This window comes from Arachis hypogaea, chromosome 14 (assembly GCF_003086295.3).
Source record: "Arachis hypogaea cultivar Tifrunner chromosome 14, arahy.Tifrunner.gnm2.J5K5, whole genome shotgun sequence".
NCBI lineage: Eukaryota > Viridiplantae > Streptophyta > Magnoliopsida > Fabales > Fabaceae > Arachis > Arachis hypogaea.
This window is the reverse complement of record NC_092049.1, coordinates 104,738,339-104,749,791: the sequence shown is the minus strand read 5'-3', so window position 1 is coordinate 104,749,791 and position 11,453 is coordinate 104,738,339.

Genomic DNA, 11,453 nt, shown 5'->3' with positions numbered 1-11,453 from the left:
CGCCAAGAAGAAGCTCAAGATGCTGAAGAAACGTGTCCTTTTCGACAATCTTCAAGGAAACCTAACTTCGGTAATTTAATTATATTTACAATACGTTATGCTGCAGTAATGTTGGTCAAGTGAGAAAAAGCTTATCAATTAAGCGTCATGCAAGCGGCAATGGCTACTTTGTGTCTTTGAGTAAGATTTTGTGTGTATGTGTGTATGTAGTTTTTGGCCCCTTCTCCTTTTGCACTTATTTTAGGTTGAATAATGTATTCCTTGTTCATTTGGATTGTGTCTACTTTGGCAGCTATTGTTAACAACCTGCTAAGTACCAAGAATTAGTTGAGTGTCCCTATCACAACTGCTGAGTTTGCTGTGATGAAGACAGCTTGCAGTGTATGTCATATTTCTTCTTTATATATACTACATGAATAATTTTAGTTACATTATTGCTTTCTCAGGTTATGCCTGCTGAGTTTCTGATTCTAATTCGTTGCAAATCAGAAGGATGTTATCTGTTATCCTATTATGAACATTTTCTTTTCTACTATTAGAGGGAAGGAATAAAGACAATGACTATCATGTCATTTTGTATGCTTATTGTTCCGGAAAGTATTAGGACCAAAGTTAGTATCACGATAAGGATTGAGAGAAAAGAAGATAGAACTAGAGAGGTTGAAAGAATGAATGAGGAGAATAAGAATCTTAGCTCAATGATAGAACTAATACAACAAGTATGATTATGAAATTCTTTTAATGCAAGGTAATGACATAACAGATATAAGAGCTAACTTCTAATCGACTATCCAGTCTTCATCCATTCAATTCCATTAAGCAACACAGTTCTAGTTTTCCGACTTTTGTTAATTCATTACTAGTGTTAAGTCTAAGTTGTTTAATGGGTGTTTTATTGTGACAGGCCCATTAATTAGTTTTCACAGCTCAAGGTTAGCATATGCTTCAGCCATGTCAAAGAGCCAATGCTCCTCACAGCACCGTTTAAAAATTAAATGTTTATATGTTTTGCTAAATGTTATAAGAGGACAGTTGTATCATGCAAGGACAGGTGTGGCTCTGTAAAAGCAAGAAAGGACACTAGGACACCCACTAACCGAAGGACATTAGTTGAGCAATACTAGGATCGTAGTTAAGTAAAACACAAACTTGCATTGAACAGCAGTAGGGAAATGGAGCAGAATAAAAAAGGAGAGCATGCCAAGGAAGGAAGAAAAACAAAGGACAGCAGAGATAGTGGTCGAGCTCCTCGGATAGCAGAGGTAGTGGAGCAGGATGAAGAAAGCACTGCATGCCAGCAGGGACAGCTCCAACAAGCAGCTGGTACAAGGAAATGGAAGAGGAAAAAATGAAGGCGAGCTGAAGATATATAAGAAGCCTCAATCCATCATTTTAAAGCAAGAAAAAGAGAGCACACACTTAGAGAACCATCTCTAACAAAGAGCTGGAATCTTTTTCTTCTACTCAAGCTTAATTCCTGATCTTTTTGTTATGGCTATCTTGTGTCATTTTCTGTTTTGAGAAAAGGCTAATTTTGTGAGGTTGAAAAGCCAATGAGTGAAAAGGCAAGAGTGATGCAAAAGAGCCACTGATTTCTGATGTAATTTGGGTTTTTGAACTAGGATTAGTTCCCCTTACCAAGTCGGGTTAGCACTTGGGGAGATTGAATATGTTTGATTCCCCTTCCAAGTTGGGATAGCACTATGGGAAGCTAAGCTTTGGTGATGAAAGCTTATGGGGTAGATACTAGTTGAATTAGGGAGTAATTCAATAATATTAGTGTATGTAATCTGTGAATGATTAGTGAAAATTCCACCATGGTTTGTGGTGTAGACTGAACGTAGGATTCATTGCACAAAGAATCTGAACCAGAATACATGCTGGTCTTCATCTTCTCTTCCCTACCCTTTACTTGTTCTGCGTGTGAGATAATTTGAAATAATATCCTGTAACTCGAGCTACTACTGAAACAGAGCTTGAAACTTTAAGTTTTAAGCCAACTTGATTCAACCCCCTTCTCAAGTTCAACTAGAGAGCATCGATCAAATGTCCGAAAGGTTCTCAATAATCATCAACAATCTGGATGCCATGAGAAGGAACTACTTTGAAGAAACTCTAGTAAGAAAGATCCTGAGAAGTCTTACTAAGAAATGGGAAGTAAAAAGCACAGCCATATCTGAAAGGAATGATTTGATCAAAATCACCTATGATGAGCTAAGAGGTAAGCTGCTGGCCTATGAAACTACTCACATGTCTCAAGATAAAGATGACAAAAAGAAAAGTATAGCACTAAAATCAAGAATGACAGCCCAAGGAGAAGAATCTGATGACAGTTTCTCAGATGAAGAAATGGTGCTCTTTGCAAGAAAAATGAGAAGACTACTGAGATACAAAAGCAAAGGCAAAGGAAGCTCTTCATCCAAAGACGTCAAGAAAGATCAAGTCAAGTTCACATGCCATCACTGCAAGGAACCCGGTCACTTCAAGTCAGAGTGCCCTCAACTTAAGAAAGGCGAAAAATCTAAGAAAGACAAAAAGAAGGTGATGATGGCAACCTGGGAGGACTTGGAGAACGACACCAGCTCAGAGAGCTCAGATCAAGAAGCTCAACTATGTCTGATGGCAGATCATAATGAAGAAGATGAGGTAGATCTCTTTGACTTATCTATTGATGAACTGCACTACATTATCAAAGACATTTCTGTGAACTCTAAGAAACTCTTAGATAAGTATGCAAAATATAAGAAAGAAAATGAGGCATTGAGGACAAAAAATGATCTTCTTTTGAAAAAGGTTAAGGCTAACGAAACTGGTAATGAAAAGTTTTTAAAAGAAGAAAACAGTGCTTTGCGAGCTGAATTAGAGAAATTCAAACTCAAGCATGAAGTTACTGCTTCCACTGATTTGATTTCTGAAAATAAAAAGCTGAATGAACAAATAAAAAATTTGAATGAAGACTTAGCAAAGTTTGTTCAAGGTTCTCAAAATCTGAACAAACTGCTTGCTTGTCAAAGGTTTGAGTCTGAAAAATCTGGACTTGGATTCAAAGAAGAAAATAAATTTGTTTTCAAACCAAATTTTCAAAAATCTGAATCCTCCTCTTCCAAGTTTTTCAAACCAAAAGGATTTAGCAAACCTCAGAAATCAGTGGGCAAAAATCATTGCTGCAAGTGCAACAGAAATGGTTATGATCCTCCTTAATGTTTCATCTTTCTTAAGTCTTTTGGTAATGATAGTAAATTATATAAAGTTGTTCATGATTTTAATGCTCTTGGGCAACCAAAAAGATTTCACATCAAAGGATCCAAATGGATTTGGATACCTAAGGTTAGTTGAAGAATATGCAGGTTTGCCTTACATTTAAGAAGAAAATGGACAAGTGGTATATTGATAGTGGATGTTCAAGGCATATGATCGGAAGGGATACATTCTTCATTAAACTCAACAAGTATGATGGAGGATTTGTCACTTTTGGAGATAATGGTAAAGGTAAAATAATTGCTATTGATAAGGTTGGCAAAGATTTTTCAACTTGCATTGATAGTGTCTTTTTAGTTGATGGGTTATGTAACACCCTAACTTTTAGTACGTCATGATCGTACTAAAGGTAAGGAGTTACTAACCTATTTTTCTTATTTACTATTTATCTGTTTAATATTGAGCCTTTAATTCGATATCGCATCTCAATTTTTAAGAAAATGCTTGAAAAGATTACTTTTATTAACTAAAATCAAATATCAAAGATCCCCAAACAATACTAATCACATAACTATTAATAATAATAAGTATTGTACAAAAGAAATAAAAAAAAGATTTCAGATACAATTCCTATCCCTCTGAATAAAATCTTAAATAACAAGGGCGAGAGAATTCTATGAAAGCAACTCAATTCATAACTTAACTCAAATAAAACTAATAACCGTCCGCAACTTTAAGCTGAGCCTTCGGACCTGTGTCACTAAAAGGGTGGAAGATTTTAGAGTGAGAATAAACCACACATTCTCAGTAGGGAATGGGAATGCCGTAAAAGTAATGAATTTAATGCAAATAATTTAATTTACTTAGTAAAACTATTTTGTTAAACACTTGGAAATACTTTTATTTCTACTTTAGATAAATAATTACTTTTTGCTAAATATCTAAACTCAAAGCAGGTTTTAATCATGAAATTAGTCATACTAACCATCTCTCAGCCACATAATCATTTTTCAACCATAACATCTCACCTCAATATATCCATGAACTAACAGCACAAGTAAGGGATTCAAACCAACATACAAACAAGTCAAACAGTACAAACACAGAGAAATAATACAAGCAAACACAACCAAATACAAATGTGCAAACAACATGATGCATGTTTATTCCTAATGCAGGCCATGAGCTCATGTGTCGGTTGCCTACCCGCTCCCGACATTACCCGGGCACAAGTCCCAGATATGGCTTTCCAGATGCATCAGTGTGCTTATAAGTCGTACGGCTAGGCCGCATCAGTGTGACTTTCCAAATCAATAAGCGTACATCTGGAAAACAGTTCTCAGTGTGTGGGCGTCCCCACTTTACATTTGACACTAAGGCCCAAACAATGTCACATCTGCTTTCCTGTGGCAGACACTTCATTAATTAATATATTCTTTAAATCCTTGTTCTATGCTCTCCTGTGGCAGAGATTCCTTTTCTTAATAAACCGAGCTCAAATCTTTACTTAAAACAAAATCTCTCCTTAAAAGATTGGGTTTAAAACATTTTATTTTTCTTAATAAATCAAACTTTAAAATAGAATAAATCTTTTCTTAACTAAATATATTTTAAATAATTTAATTTTCCAAAACCAAATCTTTTAAAATAATTTTTCAAATAAAACCTCAGATTTTATAAAATTTTGGCGGCATTTTCTCTAAAATTCGGTCTAAACCACCCTTACGGGTTCCCTATTCCTCAACAATTCACCAGCCTTTTTCTCAACAATTCTCAAATCAGCGAAATTCTTAATAATCAGAAAATAGTCACATTCATAGCAATAATCCATACTCAATAACATTACTATTATTAATATATATATATATAGATATATTTGCAATTATTCAGTTAATTTTGTAGGCATTCTAAATTAAAAACGTTTATCTTTAAAAAAAAATAAATTCCCTACCTTCGTACGTAATCGAAATACTCGAAATTCTGGAGAAACTTTCTGACCGAGCTGCTGAAAGGAAAAACGTCCGGAATCCTCCGTGCCTCATAGAACTTCAGTTGGCCAAGCTCAAGGGGTAGGAGAGTTACGTCATCGTCAACTTCTACCGGATCAAAGTAACACCAACGTGTAGAGAAAGAAGATACGAACACTTTTACCGGATTAGATTTTAAATTGGAATTACGAATTGTTAGAAATCGAGATCGAAAGCTCAAGAAAGTTCACAGTTTCTCTCTTCTCTCTCTCTCGGTTCTTTCTTTCTAGCTTTACTAGAAAATGAGGCATGCAAGGCCAGTTTAGAACTAATGATCATGTTTAGGGGAAAATGTTACACAACTCATGGGTTTAGGTGTCATAATCTTATATATACATATGCATGATGATCTTATAATCTTACACACGTATATATGCATGAAATTAAAACACGTTTCATTTCTTTCCTTCTCCCAAATGGCTTCGGCCACTTTTTTCTCTTTTCTTTTTTTTTTAAAATAATAATAATAATAATAATAATAATAATAATAATAATAATAATAGTAGTAGTAGTAGTAGTAGTAGTAGTTTAATATTATTAATAATAAAAAAATTACGTCTCAATATAATATATTTGGTCATAAATAGTTAATTATTTAATTTTCAAAAATCAGGGTTTTACAGGTTAAAGCATAATCTATTGAGCATAAGTCAATTGTGTGACCTTGGATATGCTGTAACCTTTAGGAAATCTGATTGTAGAGTCATAAATGAGAAAACATGTGCTGTGTTATTTGTTGCCAAAAGAAGTGACAATGTTTATGGTATTACTCTAGATGATCTAAAAGTTCAAAATGTAACTTGTTTTTTCTTCAATGGAATTTGAAAAATGGATGTGGCATAAGAGGTTAGGACATGCAAGCATGTTCCAAATCTCTAAACTTGTAAAGAGAGGCTTAGTTAGAGGTCTTCCTAATATAAAATTTAATAAGGACATCATTTGTGATGCTTGTCAAATGGGTAAACAAATTAAAATCATTGGAGTTGTTGCATCTTGATCTATTTGGACCAACTAGGACTCAAAGTCTTGGAGAAAAGAGTTATGGCATGGTAATTGTGGATGACTATACTAGATTTGGTTGGGTGTTCTTTCTTGCTCATAAACTTGAGGCTTTTTCTGTTTTCGAGAAATTCAGCAAAAAGATTCAAAATAAAAAAGATTTAAAAATTATTTCAATTAGAAGTGATCATGGTAAAGAATTTGAACATCAATACTTTGAATCTTTTTGTGATGAACAAGGCATATCACATAACTTCTCTTGTCCAAGAACACCTCAACAAAATGGTATTGTAGAAAGAAGAAATAGAAGTTTACAAGAAATGGCTAGAGCTATGTTATGTGAATATGAAATCCTCAAGTTCTTATGGGCTGAAGCTGTGAATACAGCTTGCTATGTTTTATATAGAACCATCATTAGGAAGTTTTTGAAGAAAATTCCATATGAACTTTGGAAAGGGCATCCTCCCAATCTTAGTTATTTTCATGTGTTTGGCTGCAAATGTTTCATTCTGAATATGAAAGAAAATTTAGAAAAATTTGATCCTAAAACACATGAAGGCATTTTTCTGGGTTATTCCACAAATAGCAAGGCCTATAGAGTTTATAACAAGAACTCCAAAACTGTTGAGGAAACCATGCATGTCACATTCTGTGAGTCTAACAATGTTCCCAGTGTTTGCATTAATGATAGTCTAGGTTTTGAATCTGAATTACCAAAGAACACTGAACCAGTTCCATAAAATCCAAGTTCTCATGAAATTGCACCTGTTAGCAGCGAAAATTCCAATTCTGCAGGAGACAATTTGGAATTATCTCCTGTCGCAGCTGAAAACACTGATGCAGAGGCTATTGTTGATCAAGAGGAACCTGAATCCTCAACTCAAATCAGAAGGCCCAGGGAATGGAAATTTCTGAAAAATTATCCTGAGAAATTCATAATTGGTGATCCCTCCAAAAGTATTTCAACAAGGTCAACTTTGAAAAGAGCTAAATCCAACAAACTTAGCTCTTTTATCAAAGATTGAACCTCAAAACATCCAAGAAGTTCTTGCTGATCCATCTTGGGTATTAGCTATGGAGGAGGAATTGCAGCAGTTTGAGAAAAATCAGGTCTGGTCATTAGTTCCTCACCCAAATGGAAAGAAAGTCACGGGCACTAAATGGATTTTCAGAAACAAACTGGGTGAAGATGGATCCATAGTCCGAAACAAAGTTAGATTGGTTGCTCAAGGATATGATCAAGAGGAAGGGATTGATTTCGATGAATCCTTTGCACCTGTAGCTGAAATGGAAGCCATCAGATTACTCCTTGCTTATGCAGCTCATTGTGGCTTCAAGCTATTCCAAATGGACGTAAAGTGTGCTTTCTTCAATGGCATAATAGATAGAGAGGTTTATGTGGCTCAACCACCTGGGTTTGAAAACAAAACGTTTCCTAACCATATTTTCAAACTAGCTAAAGCCTTATATGGTTTAAGACAAGCTCCTAGAGCTTGGTATGAGAGACTTAGCTCATTTTTATTGAAAAACAACTTTCAAAGAGGAGCCATTGACACCACTTTATTTATTAGGAATTATCATGATCATTTTATTCTTGTGCAAGTTTATGTTGTGATATTATATTTGGTTCGGCTAATGAGGATTTGTGTGCAGATTTTGCTAAGCTTATGACCAATGAATTTGATATGAGCATGATGGGAGAGCTCAACTTCTTTCTAGGCTTGCAAATAAAACAAACTGCTGAAGGCATATTCATCCATCAAGAAAAATATGCAAAGGAACTTGTCAAGAAATTTAGGCTGGACTGTGCTAAACCAATGGGAACCCCCATGCATCCAAATATCAAGCTTGATAAGGATGAACATGGTAGAGATGTTGATGAGACACGTTATAGAGGGATAATTGGATCTTTGATATATCTAACCTCCTCAAGGCCTGATATCATCTAAAGTGTTGGAGTTTACTCAAGGTTTCAATCAAAGCCTAAGGAGTCCCATCTCTCAGCTGTCAAGAGGATCATCCGATATGTGCTTGGTACCACTGATTATGGTTTATGGTTTCCTAAGACTGATTTATTTCAATTAGTGGGTTTCTGTGATGCAGATTTTGGTGGGGACAGGATTGATAGAAGAAGCACAAGTGGCATGTGCTGCTTTCTTGGAAAATCTCTCATTGTTTGGTCTGGCAAGAAGCAAGCTATAGTGGCACTTTCAACAGCCGAAGCTGAGTATATTGCAGCCTTCTCTTGTTGTTCTCAATTATTATAGTTGAACTCAATTAGCTGATTATAAACTGAATGTCTCTAATATTCTATTATTTTGTGACAACATGAGTGCTATTAATATTTCCAAAAAGCTTGTTTTGCACTCAAGAACAAAGCACATTGAAGTTTGATTTCATTCTATAAGAGAACATGTGCAAAATGAAAATTTAGATATTCAGTTTGTTAACTCTGAAGGTCAGCTAGCTGATATTTTCACCAAACCATTGATAGAAGAGAGGTTCTGCAAATTACGGACTGAACTGGGCATTCTTGCTTCATCTTTGTTTTCTTAATGATCTGATAATGAGATCTTTTGTGTTTTGTCTCATAAATCGCGGTGAGATTTTTTTTGCAGATGATGAGTAAACTTCATTAAGTCACTATGAAGCTACTGGATTCAAACCTGACCATAATGAATAATGGACCTTAGGTGCTGGAGCAGTTCACGACATATAGGCTTTCTTTACTGAATCCATTGGGCCCATTTCATTGTTACTTTCTCATTTTTTAGCAATGAATTTTATACTCTTTTTGGGCCTCATTTAAATTTCTTTTAAATCCATTTTCTTTGTTTTTCTTTTTGTCTTTTGTTTCAAATGTACGAAGGTTACAGCTGTAACTTTCAATGCTTTTTCAAAGTTTGCATTTTTCCAAGACTCAACCTTTCCACTCTTCCAGGCTTATATTAACTCCCCACTACATGCATCCATCCACACTACACTCTCCACTTCTTCATCTTCTTCAAACCAGTGCTCTATAAATATGGCACAAAAGAAAAGAGCTGCCCGCAGAGGCTCCCATAGTGGCAACCATCATTCTGATCACACATATTCTTCTCCATCACAATCTCCCACTCATTCTTCACCTCCATCACCACAAAACCCTTCTCCTGACATGGCCCGCACTAAGACCACTGCTCACCGCCCTGGTGTTGCTCTTCGCCCTACACCTCCTCCTCCTCCAAACACCTCTCAGCCTAGTTCATCCAAACCCAATTCTTCCAGAGGAAAGAGGCTTCTTCATGAAGACGAAGAAAATCCCCCCACTCAGACTTGCCATACTCGCGGTACAGTCATTGACTTTCATCTTCGTCCTGTTCTCTAATCCTATTGCTTACAAGTCCTTTTATGCTGATTTTTCTGATGAGTCTTATGATCGTCGCCATTTTCAATCTCTCATGAACTACCTGTTTTTCTACAAAGATGTCTACAAGCGTACTCTCTGTCCCTCTAAGCTTGTCTACAAAGAAGGGAGAATTGCTTCTTTTGTTAAAGGCAAAGTCATTCTTGACAAATATCACCTAGGCAAAGCCTTAGATTACCAGGACCGAGGACTTGATGTCTACACATCTGGTAAGTGGGACGAAACGCTCAATGTTTCTTACTTTGATGTCATAAGCACTGTCTGCATCAATATCCCTCTCCTAGAAGGTAACACTCCTACTCATAAATCTCTTGGCCCAGTCCGTGCCCAGCTGCATCGGATTGTAAACCACATCATTTTGCCTTAGAGCGGCTCTTTTCAACGCGTCTCATTTTGTGACACACTGGTTTTGTATACACTTCTTTCAAAAATTTCCATTTCTTTTGCTTACTTGCTTGTGAGACATATGCATGCTTGTATCAGTACCAAAAATGCTTTACCTTATGGCATGCTTCTTACAAAAATTTTTCAATATTACAATGTTGATTTTGGGACTAAAATTTCACAAGATTGTAACTCATATATCAAAGAGGGTGGTGCAGTAAAGAAAATATCTCCCAGGCATCGCCGAACTGATGACAGCACTGATGTTCCCTCTGTTGTTGAGGATCCTGATAAACCCCATTTGTAGGATTTATCTTGTGTTGAACTTAGAGTATTCAGTCAACCTTTTCTCACATTTAATCAATGAAATAGCATAGTTTTGTAATTGTCTCCTAATTTGTGTCTAAGTGTGAAAACATGCTTTTAGATCCTCAATTTCATAATTTTAATCCCCCTTTGATTCCACTAGATTCCTTGATGTGTTTGTTAGTGATTTCAGATTGAAAAGGGGCTAGGAATGGATCAAAGGAGTGAAGAGAAAGCATGCAAAATGGAGAAATCATGAAAAGCCAAGGATTTGGAACGCACCCATGGACGGGCGCGCATAAGCCGCGTACGCGCGGATCGCACATCACTCCAGGGACGCGTACGCGCGCTGTACGTGTACGCATCGATGCCCACGCTGACACCTTTAATGAAATCGCACCCAGCGATTTCAAGAGGGCTTCTGGCCCAGTTTTAAACCCAATCTTTTGGCGGAAAAAGGCTAAAAAGACCAAGGATTGAAGGGGGAAAAGATTATTCATGCAATCAATCATTCATTCACAAAATTAGGAGGTTTAGATGTAGTTTTTAGAGAGAGAGACTCTCTCCTCTCTCTAGGTTTTAGGGTCTTAGTTTTATTCCTCTTTTAATTTCTGAATTCTATCTTAATTCAATTTAGTTTCTCGTCTACTCTTAATTGTTCTAGCATTCTAGTTTATTTGTCTCCCTTATTGATTACTTTATGTTGTCAATTTAGTTTATGAATTCTCATGCTAGATTCAATTTTCCTATCAATGCAAGTTGAGGTATTTTATGTTCAATGCTCCTTCCTTCATTTGTCTTCATTGATGTTGAAATTGGTTGCCTGAAATTAGTATTCTCTTATTAATTTTCTATGTTTTCATTTCACGCCTTCCAAGTGTTTGATAAAATCCTTGAGAGGATTTTAGTTTAGACTTTTATGCTCTTGGCTTGGGAAGATAACTTAGGAACTCTTGAGTTACTAATGTCCAAGTAATTGATGATTGGAAGCCATTGACTCTAGTCATCACTAATTGATTTAGTGGATAGCTAGGACTTGGATTGATATAGCTCATTTGACTTTCCTCTACTTGTTAGAGGATGATTTAATGGGATTGATCCTTGCAATTGTCATGTTGTGGTTAGTGATAAGG